Raw genomic sequence first — 27,472 nt, 5'->3', positions numbered from 1 at the left:
GCAAAGATGGAAGTGGCTACTAATTGCTTGGAGGGGCTTCCAAGCAATTGATTCAGCACTTTTCCCACCTTTGATTAGTTTCCGCTGCCTTCAGTTAAGCTCAACTTTCAATTGCAAAAGCGAGGGAAGCAATAGGGAAGGTTTAGGAAGGGATACAAGACAAATGAAGGCAAATGGAAATAGTTTTGATTGGCGTCCTGGTTGGCATTGATAAGTAGGGCTGCAGGCTGGATTACTCTTTTATTATCAAGTAATTGGTTTGGATAATATCGTTGCCATGGTTGAAAACTGCTAATGTGTCAGCTACAGTTTTGAGCTTTACAGCATTATTTTGCATGTGGATACAGGTGTGGAGCTCTGAACAGCTGAATGTCAAGTCTGAATCTTGAGTGTTGATAATTGTTGGTACGTTGATGATGGAGATGCAGTTTATAAAGCCGGTGATACTGTTGCTTGGATTTGGCATTTAAAGATAGGTTCATTGACAAACAGGACCTCTAAGGTCAATGAACTTCTTGCGGGAGTGCTTTTAAAGCCCCTTAAACTCAGAAGCCAAATTTCTTTTTAATTTGCCCAATTAAATCACTAATGTGTGTTCTGAAAGCAAACCATTGTTTGATGTGGCTCTGCGAGGGAACAATGGAAACAGGAAAAAGTTTCCCCAACAGGATAAAGGTCTGATCACGGCATTCTATTATTACTTTGTCATCAATTTCTGTAACCATCAAAGCTATGTCTGTTGGGGTGCCAGGACTCCCTAGCCCTTTACACTTTCAGTGCTAATATTTTAGGTTTAAAGGTTTACATTACAGTACAATGTTTATGCCAGAAACACAAGAGCAGCTGCAGCTATCCTTCGACGTTCTTTATCAATGCTCAGATTCCATTTGCAGTGCCAGAAGTGAAATTTCACTCAATATTTTACCAGCTTCTAGAATGTTCTTCCTGTCAACATTACCATCTGGAACCTATCTCCGAGAAACAGACACTTGAATGCAGATTGGTCACATCATGCTAAAACACAAACAAGATATTAGGGGACTGGTTATCCTTTAAAACCCCATATGGTGAACTTGTTCCAGCAGTCTTTTACTTGAACATATTATGAAATAATGAGGGTGTGTATTAGATGACAATCTCAGTTTACAACCTAAAGAAAAGCATGTCAAGTTTATCTCCAGTTGATAGTGAAATCCACAGTATTATTTTTCAGACATTTTCTCTCTGAGCTGTCAAAAACAGAAAACCCATAGTAATTTAGGACACAATCTCTGGGAAATTCTTCAGCTGTCTTACTAGGCAATCAGGCTAAATGTAGGAGTGTGGTGGCCTGTAACTCATCACAACTGGAGCTGACTCACAACGACTTCCTGAAGCTGAAATATTCCTTTATTTCTCTGGAATTTGTCTTCTGCTTTTAAAGTACCACAGCATATTTCATAGCATTTTTTGTCTACACCACCTCCTTTTCACCAATCCCTTTATTCCTCTATTCCTCACAAGAACTGATTGTGGGCCCACCATGTTTGACAGTGGGCCAACCAATCTCCCTACATTGCCATCATCCTTTGCCTGTTCTCGTATTGAATAACTTTTTCTTTGACTTCATTCAACTTTCTTTAGGGAAAAAGTTTACAGCAACATGTCTGCAGTTCCAACTATGTTTGTCTTTTCAAGAGATTTTTTCTTCCAGCCCTCCTTAGATGTCCCCCAAATTCCTCTCCACCATTTTCCGTCAGTACACTGATGACTGAAAAAAATACCACTTTCTAATTCTGTCTGAACAGCATTGTTCCTTCACCATTGCTTCCTGCTTCAACCCTTCCCTCACCTTCATGAGTACATCTCTGATTGTTACACCTGTTTCCAGTAATAAATTATCAACTAACTTTAAGCCTGAGACTTCCAAAGATCCCTTAACTAAAATTACTTTCACTCTAGCTGTTTTGAGTAACCTATTCCATTCTCTCAGCTTCTATCCCTTCCTCACGTTTTGACAGTCTCACTTTCCATTTTGTGCAGATAGGAAGACCCTGCAGCCTATGTGGACAAGAGCAGAGACTGCAACATGGATCCTCTACTTTCTGTATACCCATAACTGTACCGCCACCCACAGCTTCAATCGACTAAATTTGCTGATGACACTACACTGATTGGCCTAATCTCAAATAATAATGAGGCAGCCTACAGAGAAATCATCACCCTGACACAGTGGTGTCAAGAAAACAGCCTCAATGTTGCAAAACAAAGGAGCTGGTTGTGGATTACAGGAGGGATGGAGACAGGCTAACCCCTATTGACATCAATGGTTCTGGGGTTGAGAGGGTGAACAGCTTTATGTTCCTTGACATAAACATCACCAAGGATCTCACCTGGTCTGTACATACTGGCTGTGTGGTGAAAAAGGCACAACAGTGCCTCTTTCACCTCACACGGTTGAAGAAGCTTGGTGTGTGTCCCCAAATCCTAAGCACTTTCTATGGGGGCACAGTTGAGAACATCCTGACTGGCTGCATCACTGCCTGGCATGGGAACTGTACTTCCCTCAATCGCAGGACTCTACGGAGAGTGGTGCGGACAGTCCAGCGCATCTGTAGATGTGAATTTCCCACTATTCAGGACATTTACAAAGACTGGTGTGAAAAAAGGGCCCAAAGGATCATTGGGGACCTGAGTCACCCCAACCACAAACTGTTCCAGCTGCTACCATCCAGGAAGCGGTACCGCAGCATAAAAGCCAGAACCAACAGGCTCTGGGACAGCTTCTTCCACCAGACAATCAGATTGATTAACTCATGATTTATTATAAATTATGATAAATTGCACATTTCACATTTAGACGGAGATGCTGGGTAAAGATTTTTACTCCTCATGTTCAATTCAGTTCAATTCAAACTGACCACAGCACCATGCTACAGGAAATCATTGATGTTTGTAGAATGAAATGCAATATAGTGACAGCAGGACAGCAATCGAGTTATAGAAACATAGAAAACATACAGCACAATACATACAGCCCACAAAGCTGTGCCGAACGTGTCCCTACCTTAGAACTACCTAGGCTTTACCCATAACCCTCTATTTTTCTAAGCTCCATGTAGCCGTCCAGGAGTCTCTTAAAAGACCCTATCATTTCTGCCTCCACCGTCACCGCCAGCAGCCCATTCCACGCACTCACCATTCATTGCGTAAAAAACTTACTCGTGACATCTCCTCTGTACCTACTTCAAAGCATCTTAAAACTATGCCCTCTCATGCTAGTCATTTCTGCCTTGGGGAAAAGCCTCTGACTATCCACAGGATCAATGCCTCTCATCGTCTTGTGCACCTCTATCAGGTCACCTCTCATCCTCCGTCACTCCAAGGAGAAAAGGCCGAGTTCACTCAACTTATTCTCATAAGGCATACTCCCCAATTGTTATGTTGTTTGTCTGTGTCAGCATTATAGAGACATAGAAACATAGAAAAGCATGGTATATGACATCTCTTTTTATACTGAGAGAGGAACTTGCAGTGGGTTGAGGTAAGAACCAACTCAGTAACAATAACCGAAGTCCATGAGGGAATTTGTGACAGGAGATGTTACAAAGGGGAATATCTAGCTGCAGGAAAATGAGTAACAAAGGTCAAAATCAAAAAGGAGAACCACAATACAAATAATCATCTCATTAGACCTGATATAGTAGGGGAAAATGGATTTCAGTTCATGTAGCAATCACAACATTACTGCAATGGGATGGGTTTCACATTCCTTGGGTTAGGACGTGTGTTCTACTGAATTGAATAGCTAAGTGTGTAGGTGATACTGTTGCTTTATATTTCTTTATGATGTGGAAGGAGGCCATTCAGCCCAGAAGTCACAGGCTCTCATAGAAAAAACCCATCAATCCCCTTCCCCCTCTTAGCTTTCTGTAACCAATTCTCTCACAATACCCATATGCAACTCACTGTAGCCAATTAACCTATCAGCCAGCATATTGCTAGGACCTGGGAGTAAGGTGGACTTCCCAGAGGAAACACATGCAGTCACACTGAGAATGTGTAGACTCCACAAAGACAGAGCCAAAGCAGAATTGAATCCAGGTTGCTGAAGATCTGAGATAGTTGTACCGCTCGCAAAGCCAGTGCTCTACCCTTAGGCTAAATAATGACAGGAAAGGAGGAGGCTTCTGGAAGGAAAAAGCTAGAAATGACAAAGCAATATTGCAGCATAGCAAAATGGGCAAAGACTCAGTCTATCATGCAGGAAAGAAACATACAAACTTACTACAGTGCAGGAAACATTCTAAGAGAGCAAAAACTGAAGCTTCTTCACCCGACTCCACACAACAATAATAAAAAAGGTATGAGGATTAATGATACACATCAAACAGATGAATGTAGTCCAATGGTCATTACAGAGCCTGGTTTTCAAAGAGACCAAGGTTGAGATATAAACACACTAGGGCACTTTTCAGGATTAAATTCCACCTGCTATTTCTCTGCCCATCTTAACAAAAGATCAGGATTATTCTGCAACTGAAAACTATCCTCCTGATCATCAACAATACCAGAAATAAGGCACTGACCTCGATAAATGTTTACATTGTCTTTCCTTCCCTGGAGTGAGTAGTTCAACCATGAGCACATGGTTGAAGTTGACCCATGGAGTCAGGGTAAGAAATCTCTATGACAAAAAGCTGAGAACCTGTCCACATAAATATACAGTGGATTCTGGTTAATTGGGTTACATTGGGACCCGTACATTTTGGCCCAATTAGGTGGCTGCTCTAATTAGCCAAAGTTTCATGGAAATAGTTAAAAAGGTAAATTGAAACAAGCTGGGTGACAAGTTATGTGTTTAAAAAACATTCAGAACAAATTAGAACACTGCCAACAGTACTATAAAATGGTATATTAGTTCCTAATAGTTATCAACGGAGGAATTCATCTGGTGTACACAATGAACAAAATCAGTGCGGACACCTAATGCAGGTAATGGACTGCCTTCCTACAATACGTTTGATGATTGCATCCTCCAAATCTTCGTTTTCATTGTAACGTTCAAGATCATTGTTGATACTTTCAAATTCTCCATAGCCCCTAACTCGTTGAAGTAATTAAATCATTTCATTTTCACTCTTGGCAATTTAGAAACATAGAAAGCCTACAGCACAATTCAGGCCCTTCGGCCCACAAAGCTGTGCTGAACATTTCTGGCATCTCGAAGCCTGAACGCCTAAAGCTGCAGTGAGTAATACAGTTCAGAATTGTCTTACTGTTTATTTATCACCAACTGTCAGTGACAAAAAAACACTGCTTTTTGAAAACAAACATACACAACTGACACTATTTAAATATTACTCACTCTAAGCATGGTGTATCATCTAATGGCCAATCAAGTGCGTAGGACTGACGCTAGTTAAAACTTAATTGGCAGCAGTCTCTTGCCCGAATTAAGTGGCATAGCATCCCAAATTAACAAAGGGAATCCCGGCAATTTTCATGATTAGTTTTTGTTCTTTAAGAGTTGTCCCAAATAAGTGGCTGTCCCAATTAACTGATAGCCTAGTTAACCAGAATCCATTGTATTATCTAGAAAGCACAACAAAATTGCAGATGCTGGAAAACTGAAATTAAAAAAACTTCCGTCAGGAGTCAGCAAATGGACAAAAAAACCAGAATTCATGTTCCTAGTTAATGAATTTCCCTTTTCTTTAATTAACTAGGCCAATAGGGGAGCATTTGATGCTAAAAGTAATCAGTATATGCCTTGATAAGTTTGAGCCCATGAATGCATTTGCCTCTGGAAAGTTATTCAAGTAATAGTCTCCTGGCTTATGGGTATACCTCTGCTTCCTGCCCCCAAATCCATAGTCCTGCCCTATGTCAACCACACCCATATCTATCAGATGGATATATCCACAACAGTCAGTGAATGAGTTCAGCAGTTAAATTATGGGAGTGAACAGCCATTTGTTAATCATAGCATACTCTATGAACTTTCAAAATATTTTGGACCAGTCTGAAGTAGTGCTGAAGATGTTCAGTTAGGACTGCTAAAGTGAGCACTCACTTTTTAAGTAGCAAGGAAAGCAAGAACATAATCTGAGAGAATCACTGAGCAATGAGACAAACTTTCAGCCGCAAGATCAATGCTGATCATCAACCACCTAATGACATTAAGCTTACTTTACTCTTCCCACTTTCCACGATGTACCTCAGGTCTGGTGAAATTGCTATATTGCTAGATCTTGTGTGGAGATTTGAGCTCCAATTTATGGCAGTACAGGCATGAATGTGCATGGTGTGACTACTGATGCCATTAGGTGAATGCCTGATCCCACCATAAAGTCAGACATGCTCACGTGGCCCGTACTCGGAGGCACCAGGTAGAATGTTAGAACTGGCTTGTTTTCACCAGGAATGATTGATTGATTAATTGAATGATCAAAAATCAGTTTTGGTGTTCAGTGCTTAAAAAAGTAGACGAGCGTTATATTTCTAAGTTTTGTTGCTTATGGTTAATATGGGTTATAAACATGAAGAATAAAATTTCATGAACTATTTTACTTTTCTGATTTAATAGTAGTAAAATGTAATTGGCTTTGACAGACTTGATCATAAAGGTCAAGGAGTGCATAATTTTGGGACGTGCATTTAATCCCGATACTGTGTGAATTCTCTAAGATGAACCTGACGCCTCATGTTCACAGTTTTATTCACTCCCTAATTAATAAGAATGCTGGAACAAGATTTATGCACAGGATAAGATTAAATGTTAACATAAAATCATGCAATGTACTGTTCCCACACCTGACTGAGCCCCAGGGCGAGCTCATTGCCTAAGATCTCATGACTAATAAAAGGATAATTATTTTGAAAGTGTGCTCCTGCCACAGCATCACACCATCTGGAAAAACACGTCAGAGAATTGCGTTAGTTTTCAGTTTCCAATAAGGCACCTGCTTTGCAGCACTTAGAGATAAGGCCTACTGACAGGAAAAGCAACATCAACGTATCGACAATTCATATTTGGTAATATGGAGAACTATCAAAGCTTATGATAAAATAAATCATTGACCTTATTATATAGCATGAAGATTCTTTTAAATCGATCTGCATTTCTGTACTTCATTACATAAATGTTCCAGATCAGGTAACTTCAGAATGGTTTTTGTGAAGTAATGTTTAAAATCCAACCCAACCACATTCAAGGGAACCCACTTCCACAGTTATACTGCATTAGCTTTAGATGCAAACTGCTGAGTATTACACCCCGAAGGTGTTTATCAAGTCTATTAATTAATATGATCACTGAAATCACGTCAGTGAGCTGCAACAGAGCTCGCATTACTTTAGTCACACCTTGCTGCTTGACCTACTTAGTACTTGCACCACTCTATGTTTTGTTTTCGGACTGCCTCTGCCTCACAGTGATCACACAGTGACTACCACAATGCCAAATTCTACCCACACTGATTTAGGCCAGTGGTTCTCAGCCTTTTTCTGCTCATGGCCCATTTGTAACTTTCATTTACCTCTGAGCCCCCACCCTCCATAGTCTCCCTTAGTTGCTAAAGGTTTAATTTTGGTCAACAGTCTAATTATTCTAACATGCAGTCAATATTTATGTTTGAACAGATTATAGGTATTATTATATGGTAAATATAATGTTACAGGTGTATATGAAACATAAAACTATTTCAAAGCTCTGAATAGGATACTTATGCATAATATTCCAACCAGCAATTAAAAATGAACTTAATATTGTTACTTTGGATAATTAGTGAGATCCTTTCAACTGATGTCAACTCGGGAGCTTTTGAGTATCTCGTGGCAACTTGGTTAAAAATATTCGAAGACTCCTCTTTTCACAACATCGAGATGGTTCTGAGCTTTTGAAAGCAGGTGAAGAGCCTGACTAAAACCACACACAGGCTAAGCTTCTTGCTGCCTTACTTGCCTCATCTAGCATATTTCCCCATTTATTTCAATCAGGGTTACAACTCAATTACATATTTTCATTTCATTTTTATTTATGTATTTTAGGAATATTTAATTAAAGCAGTAAACTTATCATGGCCCATTCAGAAACTCCTGTGGCCCTCAGTGTCTTTATTTTACTTGTGGCCCCTGCAAGTTCCATACGGCCTACATTGAGAACCACTGTTTAGGCAACATAGAACACTGTGTGTGAATAAATAATAACACCTAATTTAACTTACAAACATTGCATTAGGAGAATTAATTATCTATTTTCCATCCAAATGTGCTCCACTGGCCACATTCCAACCCTTGAACTCTTACTCTCCCTTGAGCTCAGTGACCTAATCTCACTATGAATTTACAAACTCGGACAACCAAATCACCTTCTACCAGTCAATATTATGTTTTTTCTGTTCATGTCTGTAGTACATCAATATTGTACTCTTGCCTGGCCTAGGCTTGGAGGCTCAGAAGCAAAACAAATTGAAAAATGCTGCACTGATTGTGGATCTGTGGCTCAGAAATGAAGGAGGGAGAAGCTGAGGGTGATGGTAATAGGGAATTCAAAAGTTAGGAGAACAGGCAAGAGATTCTGGGGATTTGAAAGAGTGTCCTAGATGGTATGTTGCCTCCAGGATCAGAAATGTCTAAAATACGCTCCACAGCATTTTTAAGGGGGAGGTTGAGCAGCCTGAAGTTGGGGTACATGCGGGTACCAATGACATAGTTAGTAAAAGGGATGAGATCCTGAAGGGAGATCATAGAGGGCAAGGTGGGAAGCTGAAAAGCAGTGTGCCACGTGCCAGTGAGGGTAAGAATAGGATGATTTGGAAGATGACTGTGTGGCTGAAGAATTGGTGCAGGGAGCAGGGTTTTAGATTTGTGGATCACAAATCTGAACTTCAGAGGGACCAACATCCAGGCAGGCAGTTTTTCTAGAGCTGTTGGGGATGGTTTAAAGTAGTTTGACAGAGGAATGGGAACCAGAGTGATAGGTCAAAAGGTGGGCAGTTGGTGTAAAGATAGATGTAGCATGTGGAGAGATTGTGAGGAAGGGTGAGTAGTGAAAAAGGTATAAATGCAGTCAGATAGATGGTTTGAAATGTGTCTAATTTAATGCAAGAAGTATCAGGAACAAGGGCGGTGAACTTAGAGCAGGGGCCAATACATGGAACAACAACATGTGGTCATTACAGAGAGTTTTCTATCACAAGTGCGGGAATGGCTACTACATGCTTGGGGTTTAGACGTTTCAAGAGGGACAAGGAGGGAGATTAAAGATGTGGGGGAATGGTATTGCTAACCAGGGATGGTATCGCAACTGCAGGAAGGGAGGACGACTGGGAAGGATTGTCTATTGAATCAATGCTGATGGAAGTAGGAAACGTGAAGTGAGCAATCGCTCTGTTAGGAATATTCTATAGATCCCCTCAATAGCAATAGAGACACCAAGGAGCATTGGGAGGCAGATTTTGGAAAGATGCAAAAATCATTGATTTGTTGTCATGGGTGACTTTAATTTCTCTAATTTTGATTGACTCCTCCTTAGTGCAAAATGTTTAGATGGGGTGGAATTTATTGAGTGTGTCCAAGAAGGATTCCTGACACAATATGTAGACAGGCAACTAGAGGAGAAGCCATACTGGATCAGTATTCAGCAATGAATTTGTTTGGATGACAGATCTCTGTGGGTGTGAATTTCAGAGACAGAGACCACATCTCCCTAACCATTAGCATAGCTTTGGACAGAGACAAGAGTAAATAGTATGGAAAAGTATTTATTTGGGGGAGGAAAGGGTGAATTATGATGCTATTAGGCAGGAATTTAGGAGTGTAAATTGGGAATGGCTGTATTGAGGAAATAGAGAACGGAAATGAGAGGTCGTTTAGGAGCACTTGAATAGGTTTCTGAATAGGTTTGTCCCACTGAGGTAGGGAGCGGATGGTAGGATGAAGAAACTGTGCTTGACAAGAGATGTGGATCATCTGGTCAAGAGAAAGAAAGAAGCATACTTAAGCAACACACACAAAACACTGGTGGAACACAGCAGGCCAGGCAGCATCTATAGGGAGAAGTGCTGTCAATGTTTCGGGCCGAGACCCTTCGTCAGGACTAACTGAAAGGAAAGATAGTAAGAGATTTGAAAGTAGGAGGGGGAGGGGAAAATGCGAAATGATAGGAGAAGACCAGAGGGGGTGGGGTGAAGCTGAGAGCCAGAAAGGTGATTGGCAAAAGGGATACAGAGCTAGAGAAGGGAAAGGATCATGGGACGGGAGGCCTCGGGAGAAAGAAAGGGGGAGGGGAGCACCAGAGGGAGATGGAGAACAGGCAGAGTGATGGGCAGAGAGAGAAAGAAAAAAAAAGGGGGGGAAACTAAATATATCAGGGATGGGGTAAGAAGGGGAGGAGAAGCATCAATGGAAATTAGAGGTTAATTTTCATGCCATTAGGTTGGAGGCTACCCAGCCGGTATATAAGGTGTTGTTCCTCCAACCTGAGTGTGGCTTCATCTTGACAGTAGAGGAGGCCATGGATAGACATATCAGAATGGGAATGGGACGTGGAATTAAAATGTGTGGCCACTGGGAGATCCTGCTTTCTTTGGCGGACAGAGCGTAGGTGTTCAGCGAAACGGTCTCCCAGTCTGTGTCGGGTCTCACCAATATATAAAAGGCCACACCGGGAGCACTGGACGCAGTATACCACACCAACCGACTCACAAGTGAAGTGTCGCCTCACCTGGAAGGACTTTCTGGGGCCCTGAATGGTGGTGAGGGAGGAAGTGTAAGGGCAGGTGTAGCACTTGTTCCACTTGCAAGGATGAGTGCCAGGAGGGAGATCGGTGGGAAGGGATGGGGGGGATGAATGGACAAGGGAGTCGCGTAGGGAGCAATCCCTGCGGAAAGCAGAAAGAGGCAGCAGAGGGAAAGATGTGCTTGGTAGGGGGATCCCGTTGGAGGTGGCGGAAGTTACGGAGAATTATATGTTGGACCTGGAGGCTGGTGGGGTGATAGGTGAGGATAAGGGGAACCCTATCCCGAGTGGGCTGGAGGGCGGATGGGGTGAGGGCAGATGTGCGGGAAATGGGAGAGATGCATTTGAGAGCAGAGTTGATGGTGGAAGAAGGGAAGCCCCTTTGTTTAAAAAAGGAAGACAAAGAGAGCAGATGCAGTGCAGACGGAGGAATTGTGAGAAGGGGATAGCATTTTTGCAAGAGACAGGGTGAAAAGAGGAATAGTTGCAAGAGACAGGGTGGGAAGAGGAATAGTTCTCTCTCTGCCCGTCACTCTGCCTATTCTCCATCTCCCTCTGGTGCTCCCCTCCCCCTTTCTTTCTCCTGAGGCCTCCCGTCCCATGATCCTTTCCCTTCTCCAGCTCTGTATCCCTTTTGCCAATCACCTTTCCAGCTTTTAGCTTCACCCCACCCCCTCCGGTCTTCTCCTATCATTTCGCATGTTGCGAAATATCATGTTGCTTGAATTTCCAGCATCTGCAGATTTCCTCGTGTAAGCATACTTAAGGCTTGGAAAGCAAGAATCAGACCAGGCTCTTGAGAGTTACAAGGTAGCCAGTAAAGAACTGAAAAATGGACTTAGGAGAGCTGGGAGGGAACATGAGAAGGCCTTGCAAATAGTTTTAAAGAAAACTCCAAGGTGTTTTACCCACAGATGAAGAACAAGAGGATGACTAGAGTGAGGATAGGATCAATCAGAAGTAAGGGAGGAAATATGCCTGGAGTCAGAGGAGGTAGGGGAGGAATTTAATGAACATTTTGCTTCAGTATTCACTCAAGAGAGGGGCCTGGATGAAGGCACAGTCAGCATAGAAGAAACTGATATGATGAAACATGTTGATGTTAAGAAAGAGGATGTGCTGGAACTTTTGAAAAACATTAGGATAGGTAATTTCCCCAAGTCAGACAGGATATGCCCCAGGTTACTATGGAAAGCAAAGGAAGAGATTGCTATGCCATTGGTGATGATCCTTGTGTCCTTACTGGCCACAGGAGTAGTGCCAGAGGACTGGAGGGTGGGGAATGTTATTCCTTTGTTCAAATAGGGATTAGTGGGAATTATAGTTCAGTGAGCAGTGGGAAAACTATTGAAAAAGATTCTTAAGAGACAGGATATATGACCATTTTGAGCAGCTTAGTCTAATTCAGTATAGTCAAATGGCTTTGTAGGCCTCACCTGAGCCTGAATTCTTTGAAGAAATGACAGAACCTATCAATAAAGGCAGAGCAGTGGACGAGGTGTATATGGATTTTAGAAAGGCATTTGACTAGTTCCCCCATGGTAGGTTCCTTCAGAAACTCAGGAGACATGGGATTTTCAGGGAATTTTGGCTGTGTGGAATCAAATTGGCTAGCCCACTGAAGGCAGTGGATGGATCGTATTCTGCCTGGAAGTCAGTGACAAGTGGTGTCTCACAGGCATCTGTTCTAGGACCCCTGCTCTTTGTGTGGTTTTTATAAATGACCTGGATGAGAATGTGGATGGCTGGGTTAGTAAGTCTGCAAATGACCTAAAGGTTGGTGATGTTGTGGACAGTGAAGAAGGTTGTCATAGGTTATGAAGGTACATTAAAAGATCATTAGTCTATAAAACATATGAGCAGAATTAGTCTATTTGGCCCATCAAGTCTGCTCTGGCATTCCATCAAGGCTGATTTACAGTATTATCCTCTCAACTCATTCTCCTGCCTTCTCCCCATAATCTTTGAGTTCCATGCTAATCAAGAAGCTATCAAACTCCAATTTAAATATGCCTAATAACTAGGCCTCCACAACTGTCTGTGACAATGGATTCCACAGATTCACCACCCTTTGGATAGAGAAATCCAAGTGTCCTTTGATCAATGCTTTATAAAGCCTCAACTTTGCTTTCTTATTCCAGTTCTCTCGAACTGAGTGCTGACCAGGCTGAGAATTGGCAAAGTTCAATCTGGAAAAGTGGGAAGTGATTCAGTTTAGAAGGTTGAAACTGGAAGACAGAATACAGGGTTAATGGCAGGATTCTTAACAGTGTGGAAGAACGGAGAAATCTTGGAGTTCACATTCATAGATCCCTCAAAGTTACAGTTCACATTGAGAGGATGGTTAAGAAGGCATACAGTGGTTTGGCCTTCATTAGTCATGGGATTAAGTTCAAGAGCTGCAAGTTAATATTGCAGCTTTATAAATCTCTCTTTAGACCATACCTGGAGGATTGTGTTCAATTCTGGTCGTTACATTCTGGATGTGGAAGCTTTACAGAGGGTGCAGAGAAGATTTACCAGGATGCTACCTGGATTAGGGCATGTCTTATGATGATAGGTAGGACGAGCTTTTTGGAGTGAAGAAAGATGAGCGATGACTTGATAGGGGTGTACAAGATGACAAGAGGCATAGACAAGGTGGACAGCCAGAGATTTTTTTCCCAGGGCAGAGTTATAGGGGGAATGTCACAGGCTGTTTTTTTCTTACATATAGAGTGATGATGGAATGGTATGTGCTACCCGGTGTGGTGATAGAGGAAGGTACATTAGGGGCATTTAAGAGACTCTTAGATAGGAATGTGGATGAAAGAAAAATGGAGGGCCATGTGGGAGGGACAGCTTGGATCTTAGAGTAGGCTAAATGATCATTGTTGTCCAAAGGGACTGAGTGTGCTGTCTATTCTATGTCCGATGTTAATGTTCCTGGATTAGATGGTTTAAAGAATACCTGCAGGTAGCTACATGTCTGACCAATGGCATCAAATTAATAAAGTAGAATGATTCCAGGAATTAAGAAATATTCTCTTTCTATTCACCACTCTAAGTTGGAGGTTGTCTGACAGAAATCCTGCTTAGAAGAGTGAGCTTTTTGTAATTTTGTTTTGGTCTGAGTCTCCAGCCTGGGACCTCCCATAATACTGCAACACCCTCCTTGAAAAGTAAACAGAAAGCTATGTTATCTGGTGATAGGATGCCACTCAAAATCCTTGTTTGTGAATTGAGGGGATCTAACACTCCTTTCCCAATGTATTCTAATCTTTCCACTTGACAACTATCTTCCACTGCATAATATTATCCTCACTCATTTCTTGCATGTCCGGAAATTGAATCAATACTCATGATGTCAGGATATTTTTCATATGTGATAGAATTGAATGACCACTTGTTCAGGACTCTTGTTCATATGAGTCTACCGGCTGCCTGTACAAATATTCATTTAGTAGGTTATTAATGGGAAAAACTGATTGCACGCGTGTAGATCAGCCTACTGGAATATTATGCAATATTTTCAGATGCCAAGTCAGTACTATTGGTAGCTAACAGCATCATGAGAAGTGGAGTCTGGGGTTTGACTTGCTCTGTTGCACCTGCAGGACTTACCTCTTGATCACTGATCATTTCCTCTCCACAGCTCATAGCTGACGTAGGCTGTGGACTGGAGAACCCCCAACATTAGGTGCAGTGGAGTCAGAGGAAATAGACTATAGAGAAAGTTTCAAGAGGAAAATTGATGCTGTGAGAGAAGTAGGCTCATCGTTCACTTTGAGACAGAAATCATATCTTTTTCACCAGTAGCTGAAACCAGTAGATTTTAAACTATAGTAAAATGATAAAAATAAACCCAATGACTGCACTATGTTAAGAATAGAAAATATATCTCGAAAAACATACTTTTCAGGTAGACTTGTCAATCATCAATTCCTCCTCGTAGGCTGGTGATTAACATTTCCAACATTTGTATGCCATACAAAAGCTGTGTAGCTATAATCTCCCAATTTAACTTAGTTCTTTTTTATGTATTAGTAATATTCTCCATGCCCTGAACATTATATAAATGCATTGTAGCATAATATAAAACATTCTGGTCCCTCCTAGCTCCCTGTTTAAGTGATCTGATCAAAAGGTCATTGATTGTTGAACGAAGTTAGAAAGCTGGCAAGGCATCCAACAAGAAGAAAAGAAAGTTGTTTCATGCCAGAGTGCAGTTCCACAACATTCTGGCCTTGCCAACAGAGAAATATTGAGTGCAAAAACTTTGTTTCTAAACGTTAGTGACATTGTAATCATACTTACTATGAAGAACTGTGTACAAAATCTTCCTTCTTAACAGGTTTAGAAAGGGTGACTCTGTGAAACAACATCTGTGAATCTTATTCTATTTCAATAACATATTATGTTTGCTGAGGGTTTCTCACTTGTTATTTATGTACTCAACAAATGTCTATGTATGGCAAACTTACTGACAGAAAGATTACCGGTACTTTGCTGGATCTTTCCACTCTGACTAACTACTTAATTTGGAAAAAAATATTATGAGTTATAGATTATGTATTTTTTCTTTTATGTTCTGATGTCAGGGTGACAAATTTAATATGTTAGACCACTTATAAGGATGTTTGAATCGGAATTTTATCTGTAGATGACATCAAACACACAAAAACTCCCATCAGGAATTCAAAAGCACTTTAGTAGTAGAAAACATTCTGATAGTAACAACTTAAAGAGCAACACCATTGCCAGGTGCCAACTCTAGCTTAGAATGTCTTGAAGTCCTCATCAGCAACATATTTTGGATTCAAGGTCATATAATATTTTATAAGATTATACCAACCATTTCAAACATTATAATGCTACCAGCTGTTTGGATTTGCTGTCTGTAATGGTCTGTAAAAGTTACAAGTCATTGCTCACACTTGCCTTGAGACATAATTATGAAGCTGCAAAATCTGAAAAGGATTTTGTTTTCCAAGCCACCAATGCTGGCAGAGGAAATTTGGAATGTGAAGCTTGATAAATTTTTAATTACAAACCTAGAGAAAATCACATGCATCCACTTTCTGGCTTTGCAGGAGTATTTGCTAGCTGGCTCATATCTCAAGAAAATCTTGCACTGTTTTTGCTGATTAGAGAAAATGACATTTCCTTTTAGCCTCTGCCTCAACTCTGCCTTCTGGAATGCACAGCTGCTGAGACTATTCCAAATAAGACTCAAATATTTTGTATCCCAACAAATTTTACTGAAAAGATGTAGAAAGGTTGACATACAGTATGCAAGTTCTTTTATGCCTTTTGGCCTAACTTGTCCTTACCAACTAAGGTGTTTTCCCCGAGCTAGCCTCATTGCATGCACTTGGCCTGCGTCTATCTAATCCTTATAAATTATTATTAAGTTACAAATATAAAAATATAAATCCATCATTTATATCAATAGGCAGTTTAACTCAATTGACGATTAACTTAATTAATCTCTTGTCCGTTCACTCACTGAACTCTTCGCTGCTAACTGCATTTCATGGAGTGAAGTTGTTGAAACAGAAACTAGGCTCCTGATTCAGAACAAAGGAAACTGCGGAGTTACGAGGCAAGAATTGCCTTGGAGAGCATTGCAAAATGGGTTAGCAGTGGATAGGCATTAATTACAACAATTATTCATCTCTGTTTGGCACAAAAATAAGTCAAGAAAAAAAGGCTCAAATGTGACACACAAAGAAAATTAGAAATGGCATTATGTCCAAAGGCATATAAAGCTGCCAGAAAAAGGCAGATTGTATTATTATTATTAGAAGCAGTTTAGAATTAACGAAGAGGGACAAGCATAGATATGTACTAAAAGAGTCAGAATAAACTTAAAGAAAGGGAATCTCCTCAATATCTATAAAATTCTAACAAGACTAGACAGACCAGAAGTTCCAACATCTCAAACCCTATCATATTGCCTTCCTCTTCTCACTTATGGCCACTTGTATCTGTTTTCTTTCCTCCACTGTGGCTTCAATAATACACAATCCTCAGAAAAATTTCTGCTCATTCAACTTACAGGGTAAAGATAAACAATGTTTTTCTGGTTGGTGAGAGAATCACTGATACAAGGGATGGGCACAGGATATTTTTTTTATGAATGATTCAATACATTTGGCTGAAGAGTTAAATTATACCACCGAATCATGCAAAAAAGGTCCTTTGGATCACCACATCTACACTGACCATGATGATCAAGGATAAACTCTAATCTAATTTTTCCTCTTGCATGCCTATCCCACCAACTCCACTCTCCATTATTCTCTTGCCATCCTTGGGACAATTTACAGGAGCCAATTACCTATCAAACACATCTGAGGACTCAGAGAAGACCCACGTGGTCACAGGGGAAATGTCCAAACAGCACAAAGGCACAACCAAGGTCACTACTAAATGAACCACCAATAAGGATAATTAATATAATTCCCATTTAGAACAGAAAGAATTGGAATGGTGACCAGAAAAGAAACTTCTTAACATATGAAATCAATAATACAAAAGAAATCAATTTTTGCTTTGTTGGTATACATACTTTCTCAAAGATCTCCAGAATAGCTGATGATCTGCAGAAAATTTTACACTCCACTACATATTAATTACTATTTGGTGGTGCCCTGGTTACCTCAGCAAAACTGGTTAAGCACAACATTGCATATTACTCAGTCATAATAATAAATCTGACTGTCAAATGCGTTCCACTTCGTGGTATTTGAGAAAAGTAAATGCTGCCATTTAGGCATCTTGTCACTTGTAATATCCTATCATGCAATAAGTCACCAGATGTGTGCAAGATAACTATTACTGTTGTGGCAGTCTTTGACAACAAAGTCTCTAGATGTGAGCAACTACTGAAGAAAAGAAAAAAATAGTTATAGGTTTTGAAGAAACTGGTTTCATTAACTAGCATGTCAGAGTTTTGAAAGAGGTGAAGACTGAATGCTCTGGTTATCCTCATCCAAACGCGCTGTGGATTGCGGAATGTTCCTGCAGGTTAAAGGAAAACAAACATGACCCTGGTGTTTAGGAAAGGAGGAAGGAAAAAAGGAGAACTGCCACCCTGTTAGCCTAATGTTATGAATAGAAAATGCTTGTATCTTTAATGAAGGATTTAATAGCAGAAAATCGTGAAGAGATAAACAGGAGTAATCAGAGCATGAAGGTATGAAGAGAAAATTGTGTTTAACTAATTGTCTGCAGCTCTTTGAGCTTGTGGCTAGGACAAGAAATGGGGGGGGGGGAGGTAGTGTTTAGAGAAACAAGTGATTTGGGCATTTTGGGATTTTTAGAAGGCTTTCAATAAAGCCCCACACAGAGAGTCGGCTAAAAAGATTCGAGTACTCAGAGCTGGAATAAACAGATCTTCCTCAGGCTAGCATTCTGTGCCTAGTCATCACAGAGTTTAGTCCTTTGACTTCAGTTAGATCAATAATTCGGCAGAAGGAACCAAATGTATTTGTTGTGGATACAAGACTAGTTGGAACTCTCAGCAGGAAGGGAAGATATAATGAGGCTTCAAAGGAATATGGACAGGCTGAGTGAGTGGGTAAGGAAAAAGCAGATACAATGCTTGTTTACATTCTTCAACAAAGGAAGCCATTTCGCCCACAGGGTCCACACTAGCCCCCCAGCATTGTGATCCCATCTCCCCTTGCCTTTCCCTGTAGTCGTACTGCAAATTATTTACAATCACAAGTCCACCAACACTTCTTTGATTCTTTTGCTATTTACCTTCATTAAAGGGTAATTAATGGCACCTAATTAAACAATCAATGTGCCTTTAAAGTGTGGAAAGAAACTGAGGCAGCTGGTAGAAAACCATAGAGCCAGGGGGAAAACATGCTCCCAAATGCAAGCATGAACCCAAGTCACCGGACAGTGAAGTTACATCACCTTTAATATCAAAAAGTGGGGGAGTTATGAATTTGGGTACACAAAACTTAAGAAGATAGTACTTTTTTTTAAACAGTGAAAGATAGGGTAGTGATAACCAGGTATCCTTGTACAGAAGTTATTGGAATACAAAGTGCATTTGCACAAGAGATTAAGAAAGCAAATGTATTGACATTTACTATGAGAGAATTTGAGTTCAGGAGTTATTTATTATACTGCAGCTACACAGGTCCAAAATAGGATTGCACCTGGAGCAATATGTACAGGTGTGGTATCCTCAAAAAAGATATACTGACCACAGAGGGAAGGTACTGAGGTTCACTTGACTGGTTCCAGAGATGATGAATTTACTGTATGAAGAGAAATCAAGGAGAGTTAACTTGCATTGTCTAGAATTTAGAAGAAGTGGAAAGCTCATTAAAACTTACAAAACTTTTGCATGCTTGTCAGGCTGGACGCAAGGAGCATACTTCCTTGGGTGAGCAGTCCACTGTATAAGGAAGTCTCAGAATAAGGGGCCATCCATTTAGGACTGAGATGAGACAAATACTTTGACAGTGAATGATGAATTTTTGGAATTGTCTACTCCAGAAGACTCTGAAGAGGAAGTCAGGTTTGATCTTGATGAATAGCAGAGCAGGCTGTTAAGGCCAACTGCCCTCTCCTGCTCATGTTATTTAATCCTAACATTACAATTTCCAAGTTCATTGTGAATTCGGTGGGTCCATGCTCTTTCATCTCTCCCCCAAAAGAAAACGACTGAGAATTTTCAAAAATCAATTGACACAGACAGAGAAAAATGAAAGAACTTAATATATTTTCTATTCAGTTAGAAAATTGGATTTCAAATCCAAGTCAGAATGAAATAATGTCAACTTTCACCACTGTGGTCTGTAGCACAGTATATCACAGGGGTATTTTTGGAAGTAGATTCAAAGTCAGCCCAGCAAGCAAGGGTAAATTGGTTCGTTCACAGGTTGTTGAGAATATCCACTTTTGAAATGTGAGAATTAACTGATAGTTGGGTACTTATAGAAGAGAGACAAGTCAGCAATGGTGAAGGCCTCAACACACATCATCCATCTGACCTGAAATATCTCGAATCGTTTTTGTCAAATAGGCTGGGTATGGGTGAGGAAGGAAAAAGAGAAGGCAGTGACACGTAATTAACAACAATTAATTGATGGCACATGTGCCAATCTATAAAGCTAATAAAAGGAAAAACTTTCAAATGTGTATCACCTTTAAACTCTCCAATTACTGAAAAGCCAATCCCATACTTTACAAGTATGATGGCATATACTAAATAGGGGACCATTTGGACAGACCAAGTCTCAGAAACAGTTCAGAATGGTGTGGAAGCAGATGAAGGTATGGCTGTCAGTGGTGGTAACATTCCACTGAAGAATGCCCAAGAAGTGAAAATGGGAAGAACGCTGAGATTTTGGACAGTTATAGGCTGGACAAGGCTGCAAGATACAGGACATAAGAAATAAGAACTGGATAAGAAATACCTGTTTAACCTTTGCTTTCCGGACAACGCACTTGTCCCAGGCATTCAAAAGATAACATAAAAGGAAAATATCTGCAGACCATTTGGATTGCTTATCCATGGAGGCAGTTCTGACTGGAAAGGTCAAACAACCTCCTTTCAGGTTGTAACCTTTCTGTGATTTTGTGATTTTTCAAAAATGGCAATGAAATTGGTTGGATTAAAGTTGAATGACAGGTGTTGACCAAGCCTGCAAGAGAACTCCACCAATCTTTATAAATGCCATGTTATTTTCAGTTTACCTGTGATCAAGAGAGCAGTAATATTTTTTTGCTTAATACCTTGTCTAAACAACATTTTATCCAACAGTACGTATTCCTTTACTACTGATGTCATGTCATTTTGTTATCTGTTTAGGTTACCAGAATTAACCACTGATCCAATGACCCTAGTTAGAGCTGATCTAAGACTTACAGAAATCTCATTTTTAAACTATGTTGTCAGAGAATTAACATTTTAAAAATTCCATCTATCATATTATCTGTCAAATGACTTGCTGAGTGCTATTTTAAAAGAGAAAGCTATAGGCATGACTTATCTAAGTCAGATACTTTGAATCACAGCAGAACCTTTTATGATAAAATTGTGTGTGGAAAATTCACACCAGTCTCTCATCCTGGAAAACTGTAAGCAGTTTTGACCTATTGGAAAGCAGATAGGATGGGAATCACTCCAACCAGCCATTAAACATTAAGGTATAAAATACAAAGGTTCTAAAGTCATCCATCATAATAGAAAAATCTTCAGCTAACATGTGGCATAATAGCTCCAGGCTGTGTTGCACCTTTTCAAATCTCAATTCAAAAAAATACCTGTCAGAATTTTTGATGGCAATTGTTAGACTACTGTATTAGATTTGAAAGGCATATTGCACATTACAGTTAATGTCTGAAGTAAAAATTCAATCACAAACGAAGGTGAGTGTGACAGAATAATAATGCTCTGTGTCTTAAGATCTCTTATACTGTCATCACTGATATTCATGAGCTCAATTAAAAACAGCCAACCTTCATTCCCCTCCCCTTTCTGTAAACAATTGATCAAGAAATACAGTAAGTGGCAAAGTGGCAAACACTGCAGGATTTTCAAGACATAATAAGTTCATACAAACGGCCCATTAATGACAGGAGACAGAAATACTTCAGTCTTACATGAATTGCAATACTGTGATAAGAATTTTTCATCCAGCACCACAATAGTCTAGTATACAGAATTAGTAGCCTTGATTTGAGTGATTTTTTTTCCGTCTAATGCAGAACAACATAATATAGCTTTAACTGGTATAAAAATCCAGCTAAGAAAGAAAGAAACTTTATAAAGATAATTTTGGAAAATATTCTTCTGGAAAGTTTTGCTGCCACAGATTTGTTGTGTAGCAGAAATATCACTGTCTGAGATTTTCCTGCAAACAGACTATCCTTGGTGAATATATATGAATTTAGGATGATCCTCGAGCACTCCAGTAGGTACTTTCATTAAATCAATTCAGCCTACAATAGCTTATCCAGCCAGAAGAATAGCATAAAGTCTGCAAAATTCAGCTTAGTAAAGCCATGTTGGTTGCTGCAGTGCTGAACTGGCTCCAGAATTGTGCTGAATGCATATGAAAATATTTGCAATGTGAATTACAATGGCTGTGGTATTGTCAATGGTATGCATGGGCAGTAACACCCTTCTACTAATATGGAGATTCATTACCCAATTACACTGACCACACTAGTTAACCTCCCACAGCTTAGCGTGCGTTCAGTGTTAGGATTGGGTTCTGATTGTGCTATTTTTCACGATCAGCATATGTCAAGATTGTCTGACTGACCAGTACCAAGGCACTGGTGGAAGGGCAGAGGTGAAATCATGAATGTGGCCATGTTTGAAATTTGTGCTCCTGGTCATCGTACCTGCTGGAGGACAGATTGATGTCATGCTGGAAAAAGCCCCTTTAATACAGGTATGAAAAGCCATAAAAGCAGTAACTTAAATTGGCAAGACCATAAATTGACTTTTTACGACACTGGCCTGAACTCTGCCCAATTTACGTCAGATATCACCAGTGGAGAGTCCACATCAAGAGCATTGGATACCATAGGCGACCCCCAACAGTCTTGCAAGTGAAGTGTTTCCTCACCTGGAAGGAATGTTTAGGACTCTGAATGGAGGTGAGGGAGGAATTGAATAGGCAGGTGTAACTTGCAGGAGTGCTGGGAGGGAGATGAGTGGGAAGGGACCAAGTGGACAATGGAATCACACAGATGATGTGGAATAAGTATGGCAAATACCTTCTTCACTAACTTGTCTACCTGTGCCTCTGTTTTCAGGGAACTGTGTACTTGCACCCCAGGACTTTCTACTCTGCAACATTCTCCAGGATTGTTTGCGGTGCAAGTCCTGCCCTGACTTAACATCCCTAAATGCTGCACTTGTCTGAGTTAAATTCCGTTTGCAATTGCTTGGCCCACTTTTCCAGTTATGAACGGGAAAGATAACCTTCACTGTCCACTCTGCCCCCAGGTGATTTATTCCTGACAGCCGAGGCACGGGTCAGTCTCTGATATTCTGGATGAGCCCCACTGCAAACAAAATCCAATACTTAATCCTGCATTGCTGGCCAGTGGCGTAGTGGCATCAGCACTGGACTTCGGGGTGAGTGGTCCTGGGTTCGAATCCGGCTGGCTCCCTTGTCCACTTCCCATCCGTGCCTGGTCGAGCATTGAGCTAGCAACTCAGCCTCATAACAGACAGACAAAATGCTAAAGAAACAGCAAGGTTATCACCTGATGCACCACAAGGTGCAGAGAGAAATAACAACAACTATTCTGCATTGGATGCCCTTTCAGTAATTATTTTATATCCTACAGAGTATTCACCTCAATGAGGAAAGATAAATAAATTTATGAATGGAACTTTCGTGAAATAACGGTAGGAGATAATGTCAACCCACACACCATTACCCACTCCATTTTAGAACATGGAACATAGCTGAGGAACAGGCCCTTCGGCCCACTATGATGGGCCAAACTAAATCAATTAGTAATCAAATGCTGAACTAAATGAATCCCTTCTCACTATGTGCAGTTCAGTAAGGCAAGGGTCAAGATGAAAACCTGACAGAGACAGTGTACTGACATAGTGCAGTCATTCAAGCTGAATATGTCCCTGGGAAGCCTAACCCTCCTTTGTACAGCCTTTGCTTTTTAAGCCAAAGTTGCCAAGCATACCAAGACAAGATAAGGATGCCGACAGAAGATTCTAGGGCAACACTTACTATTAGATGGTTATTTTGCTAATTATGTATTATTGGCTTTTAGAACATAAACTTAATTGGTTATTAACACCTGAAATATATGTTATGATTGGCACTAAAATGCTTTCCTTGAGCACAAGTAAATAAACTGGGATTGATCAATGAGTGCAAGTTGTCAGATTCCAGCAAATCGGCAATGACACCTGCACATATCCAAGTTCTTATCTTTTCATATCTGCGCATTCGTGAGCCTATCCACGAACCTTTTCAATGCCCCATCATAGTTGCCCCTACATGCCCTTTAATCCAGGTAAACCTCTTCTGCAAAACCTCCACTGCTGCAGTGAATCATCATTGTTAGTTCTACTGTAAAGTAGCGATAAATTCAATCAGCCATCTTCAGTGACAGATAGAGCCAACGAAAATACACACACATGGCATTATTCAGAACTTGACAAATTATCAGTTGGCATCCAACCGATCACTACAGACAGCCAGTAACACAGAGAAAGCAACTGAATACAAGTGATTGACATGCTTAAATACCTGCTCATCATCAATATTCCCCAGGATCATTTGTCATTAGAATTCTCATGCTTAGAGATAACACTGAGTATTAATGGACAGAAAATGACGTTGAGGAAGGATAATGACAACAATAGTGAATCTCGGTGGTTGAAGAGCAGTATAAACCACAGATAGGGAGGATCTGCAGTTTCTTGTGTCTCTAAACTAGATATTACTCTATTGATTCTGGTATATCAGCCATCCCACGCAATAACCTCATAAACTTTGCTGATCTTATTTATGTTGCAAATGTCGGTCGTGTGTTGAGTCAATCAGCCTGACTTCTCTCTGGACCTTATATTGCCAAGGGCCATTTACACTACTTGTAACGCTATAACTATCAAAAGTTCTTCATAAAATCTATTTGTATTGATAGCATTGTCAAACATATCTGCCATATTTCATGATCTGATTAGAATGCAGAGATACATACCTGATCTTCCATGCAACATGCCAAACAGTCTGTTACTCTGCAGAATGTTTTCATCAATATCAATCTCTATGTTTGAAATGTTTCAAAACACCCTGTAAAATATGTAGATCTGCATTTCAATATATAGTCTCAGTGTCCACTTTATTAGGTACAAGAGGAACCTAATCAAGTGGCCACTGAGTATATTTCTGTATGTTCGTAGTCTTTTCTGCTGTAGTCCATCCATTTCAAGTTCAATCTGTTGTACTTTCAGAGATGCTCTTCTGCTCGCCACTGTTGTAAAGCGTAGTTACTTAAGTTATTGTTGCCTTCCTCTCAGCATGAACCAGTCTGGCTATTCTCTTCTGAACTCTCTCTTTAACAAGAACGAGATTGCATAGTAATGGGTTCAGCCTGGGTTCATTTCTCATCACTGTCTGTAAGGAGCATGTACGTTCTTCTCATGGCCATGTAGGTTTCCTCCGGGTGCTATGGTTTCCACCCACATTTCTAAGACATACAGCTTAATAAGACCATTGGTCACATGGGTGTAATTGGGTGGTGCAGGCTTGCTGGGCTGGAAGGCATTTTACCGTACTGCATCTCTAAATAAAAATAAATAAAATAAAACTGCCACTCACTGGATGTATTTTTGTTTATCATACCATTCTTGGTAATCTCTAGAGACTGTTGCATTTGAAAATCCCAGGAGTTCAACAGTGTCTGAGATACTCAAACCCCTGTGTGGCACCAACAATCATTCCACAGTTAATGTCACTTAGATCACATTTCTTCCCCATTCTGATGTTTGGTCTGAACATCAACTGAATGTCTTGACCATGCCTGCATGCTTTTATGCATTGTGTTGCTGCCACATGATTGGCTGATCAGATATTTACATTAACGAGCAGTTGTACAGGTGTACCTATTAAAGTGAGCACTGAGTGTACACAACACTACAGTGCTAGCGCTTGATAGTTCACCTATAATAATCCAACACCTAGGCCATATTCTTATCATGAGTTAATGCTTCCAACATTATCTTTTGGGCTACACAATCTTTGAGCTGCTGTGTCTAGTGTAACACTCCAATCAGTATCTAAGGTTGCTCTGATTAGCAACAGACACTGCCTCTCCAATTTGGCATTGGTCCCAATTTGGTATTTTTCCTCCTCTATAAAAATACAGATTAACAAATTAAATGTGACACCTCTTATGATCCCAGGATATTTACAGAATATCACAGCAATGAAGTACCATCAAAAATGTGGACATTATTGTTGTGTAGAAAAATCTACCATTCATTTGGTATAGTCCCCTACAAACACCAAATTGGTGATGATCAAATTGTCTGTTTCATTTGTGTTGATTTAAAGATAGATAAGAGCTGTCCATTGTTTAATCTTGCCTGCCCCTCCAAATGCTCCTCTAAATATAATGCTCTGATATTTCTGATTTAGATGACAGTGGATTATCCTATGCAAGGCTTTATTCCTTTCTAATGTTGTAGGTACTTTGATTAAATTAATACCCTTTCCCTGTTCCGATAGATTTGTCATTCCCTGAAGAGCGTATTTAATTCCTTCTGAGATTAAAAGCAAGAGTTTTTTCTTGGGTTATAATGCAATTCATCTCAATCTACATGGGGCAGTGTGAAAAATTGAAGAAGTTAAGCACAAATTATGTACAGTTAATACGGAGATCCTAAAATCTCATGCACTGGTTTAAAAAAAAGGTAGGAAAAAGGTAGGAAATTTAAATTCAATAAATTAATTTAAAGTGGAATGAAAAGCTACTATCAGTAATAATCTAAAACTCAAGTTCATTTATTAATCTTTCTCAAGTAAAGAACGCTGCTAACTAAGTTATATGAGACCCCACTGCATGGAATCTGAAATGGCCTAGCACAGCAACCAGTTCAATGGTAATGAAATGTACATCTGGGGTCAGTAAGTGATTAAAACTAAAAAACTTAATATTGAACATGGAACAGCACAGTACGGAGCAGTCCCTTAAACCCATTAGTCTGCGATGACCTCGATGCCAGTCTAAACTTACCCTGTCTTTTCCACATGGTCTCCATTCACTGCTGTTCATTGTTTGTCTGCTTCCACCACCTCCCCTGGCAGTGCATTCCAGTACCTGCCATTCCGTGTTAAAAAAAAACTTGCCTTATGAATCTCTTTTAAAATTTCCCCCTCCTACCTTAAACCCACCCCCTCTGGTGTTTGACACTTCCATCGTGGGGGAAAAAGACTATCTATCCAAATTAACCGGGTGACCATCGAATGCTATTCCTTATTGTTAAAAAGTGTACTCAGGCATCCATCTGGGCAATGCTAGAATAGCTGTCTGTGCCTTTAAGTGGAGGTGGTGATGTCATTACACACACGCGGGATAGCAGGGAGACCATTTTGTTTTCTGCTGCAGAAGTTGGCGGGGTGTTGGAATCGAGTTCCCCCAGAGGTACTGGGCTGGGTGAGGAAAGGTGAGCATTAATTTACAATATCCGTGTGAATTTGTTTATGCTTGTTGGTGAATCAAGAATATCAGTCATTTGACATGTTTTATATGTGGATGCTTTAGATTTTCACGAGTAAAGAACTCGACGCTGGATAGCGTGGCTTGCAAAGTTCCTCACCAGCCAAGTAGGTCAGTCTTCCTGTAATTTAACTACCAGGCAATATCTTGTAAAAGTTGTGTCAAAGTGTACCTTTTGTCTATCTTTATTGTATCATGACTGATTGTGCATGTAACAGCGTAACGTGAATGTTCAGTCTCTGCTTGGGGGTTCAGCACGTGTGAACTAAAAAGTAATAGATGCCTTAGATGAGATGTATTCGCTTACATTTTTCGCTGCTATGTATAAGATACAGGGTTGGGGGGATTCTAACATTGCTTGTATTGTGTTCCTTCAGGATTGCCACTACCGTATTAGTACTGTATTAGTTTTGTGTGGTTTTTGTACTGTATTTTTATACTGCATACGCAATCTGTTGATACACAAGTGTGTGGATCGAAGGTTAAATGGAAAGTGTAATGGCAGGTCTTGATTGTAAAGTTGTT

At 40.2% G+C, this 27,472-nt stretch overlaps 1 protein-coding gene across 4 annotated transcripts in view; it reads left to right on the top strand.

The window, feature by feature from the left end:
• The window catches only part of LOC140734747 (protein shisa-like-1), a 176,202-nt gene that overhangs the window by 54,629 nt on the left and 94,101 nt on the right, over nucleotides 1-27,472 (top strand). For 2 of the 4 annotated variants that reach the window (XM_073059185.1, XM_073059179.1), the window contains exon 2: nucleotides 26,993-27,058. The exons of the other annotated variants lie outside the window; for them this stretch is intronic. The gene's annotated coding sequence lies outside the window, so the exon portion shown is untranslated. The remainder of the gene's footprint in view (nucleotides 1-26,992; nucleotides 27,059-27,472) is intronic. 4 annotated transcript variants of the gene reach the window in all.

This window comes from Hemitrygon akajei, chromosome 10 (assembly GCF_048418815.1).
Source record: "Hemitrygon akajei chromosome 10, sHemAka1.3, whole genome shotgun sequence".
NCBI classification, from domain to species: domain Eukaryota; kingdom Metazoa; phylum Chordata; class Chondrichthyes; order Myliobatiformes; family Dasyatidae; genus Hemitrygon; species Hemitrygon akajei.
The sequence above is the reverse complement of the archived record's forward strand: the minus strand, read 5'-3'. Positions and strand labels throughout refer to the sequence as shown.